This window comes from Chiroxiphia lanceolata, chromosome 2, assembly GCF_009829145.1.
Source record: "Chiroxiphia lanceolata isolate bChiLan1 chromosome 2, bChiLan1.pri, whole genome shotgun sequence".
Classification (NCBI taxonomy): domain Eukaryota; kingdom Metazoa; phylum Chordata; class Aves; order Passeriformes; family Pipridae; genus Chiroxiphia; species Chiroxiphia lanceolata.
In genome coordinates, this window is record NC_045638.1 from 17,463,885 (window position 1) to 17,466,556 (window position 2,672).

Genomic DNA, 2,672 nt, shown 5'->3' on the forward strand with positions numbered 1-2,672 from the left:
TTTAAAAAAACCCAGCTCATATTTCTTTAATTATAAGCCCCAGTTTGTATTATATATGTGTGCATGTGTTCTGCATTCTAGTATATGAGCAGTAAAGTTCCAATTTGAACTACCATTATGTTACATGACTGTCACTTATGATTAGGTAGTTCCCTTTGCCCCTTGCTTTTCACGAGCATTAGTATCTCTAAAACTGTACAGAGAAAGGAAGTCCTGAAATACCTTTGCTAGTATTTCAAAGGTATTTCTAAAAAATTTCTAAAAAATCTTGCAAAAGGCATTAAGTGTATGTACTACAATCATATATTTAAATGGGTCTTATAACATCTTTATCCATCAATGAATACTGCACAGCACTGAATGTACAAGAAATTGCTGAATGCAGTGGAAATTCTGTATGACTTCCTTTGATGTTCTAAAGCTCCTCTTTTGCTTTGCCATGGAAGTGAGTTATTGAGGTCTGCAAGCAGCGGGTTCACTTCACGCCACAGAGGAATACATCAGTCCTGACTAGCAAAAGCAGAAGATGGACTGTACTGGATAAGGAAGGTTGGAATTGAGCTAGGTCATGTTAAATTAATGGGTAAAGCTTTCAGAAATATCATTTTATACATGGAGCTCTGCTACTTTCACAAGTTGCCCAAAGCCAAATTCCTTAGTTGAATTATTCACTGAGGGCAGAGCTAATTCTTTTCTCCCCTGAGAATGGATTTTCTAACTCCCATCAAAGATGTATATTCTTCAGTCATGTCCCTCTCCTCCATGCTGTATGAGATTGGACTGACGCTCTGCAGCCACTGTGATCCCTGGTAAATTTTTGCAGGACAATCTTGACAGCATCAGGCCAACTGTAATTTTCAGCTGCTATTCTCTTGGCTGATCTGCATTTGCCAGGTGACACCAGATTTGCACAACTTGTCATCAGCTTTTTGCAGACTGCTGCTAGAGACAGCATCATTCATGCCCATTAATCTTCGTGAACCAAACAAATTCAGTCAGGAGACAAGTGCCAACCTCTCCCCAGAGCATCAGTTAGTGCTGAACACAAATAATATGGATGCCTAGTGACACAGGTTGAGAAAGATTCAAGGCACCTAGCATGTACTAGATGTAAGCTCTTACATGAATGAACAACATCCATAGCTACATTTTTCCTTTTTAATGTTTATCATAATACATGTCTGCAGGAATTCTGCTGGTCAACTTGACTTGTGCCTTGCAAGTGTCTTGGAGCAAAACTGGCCAAGAAGTCTTCTCATGGCATCAGGATATCACCAACTCAAGAGTGCCTGGTACCTTCCCCTTGTTGGGATTCAGTCCCTCAAGAGCCTTGCACAGAGCTCTGCAAGGCACAAAACCTCCCATGTAGGGCCAAGACTAATGACAGGATTTGGCTGAGGAAGTTGCACACATGCTTCCCAGAGGACTAGCAGGGTTTGCCATCTGCTGGACTTGGCACTCCTGATTCCTGGCTCTTGTGAAGCTCCTCCTTGGTATCACCACAACCCACTTTCTCACAACTCTGCACCTCCATGAGGCTGCTGCTTAGCAGCAGTTTTGCCAGCAGGAAGTAGTTTCAGCACTTAAACAGACCTCCAGTGCCCCAGAGCCTGAGTCCTGCTCTGTGCAGCCACTGAAGCTGAGCTGGCATTGCCCAATTATAAAATATAACAGAACTCCTAAAACCAGCAGAAGGTGAAGGGGGAAAAGGGACATGCTGGAAAAGCTGGGTATTTCCATTTGAGTTTCAAGTCTGTCACCCCAGTCACCAATTTGTCACCTGTAGCCTTGGCAATGCATTACCACTGAGCCAGAGATTGTGGATATAATCAGGCATCAGCACTGTGAATCTTTTCTCATAGAACAGGCTTTATAAAGTGCTGTAGCAATTCTGAAAATGATACAAGAAGCAAAAAGGCTCTTTAAGCTAGAAAAGATCAGCTTGGTAATGGCTGCAGCATCAATGCATGTACAGAGGAGCTGCCAGGATTGGGATGTGTCCCATTTAAAGCTTTTGTAGCTTGAATATCAGAATGCAATTCCAGGGGAGGGGAGAGGAGGATGGGTCCCTCTGCTCAGGAGGGAAGATTCATAAATGATCACAGGCAGGTGGGATAGAAGAGCTCAGTGATGTTAAAACTGTGCTGAAGAATGGATGAAAAGGCGAGAAGGGCATCCTGCAGGCTGACAAGACAGCTAGGGAGAAGACTGCATGTTGGACAGAAGAAAAAATCCAGTCACAAAGGACACTTCTCTGCGTGGGGGGACTAGACTGCCAGGTCCTCATATTATCTGAGATGTGGGAGCAGCTCTAATTGCTAAACATCATGGAAAACTGTGCTTCACAAATTTCTTTTTCATTTTTGTCTGTTTCTCATACCAATTTCTGTAATTAAATGACATAATACTTTTCTAGAATAAACTTCCTTTTTCTTCGGAAGCTTATCTGCTATCAGGATGAAGTCCCTCCTGACAGACATTAGGTAGTGACCAATCAGTAAGCTGTGGCTTCAGAAACTCCACATGGTATAAAGGGAATTAAAAAACCAAAAAGGAACCTTCATTCTGTTTCCTAGGGGAAGAGGCAGACCTACAAAGATTGCACATCTATCTAAAAATGAGTGAAGCTCTTATAAACTTTGATGACCTCTAACTATCATTGCTGCTGTTTC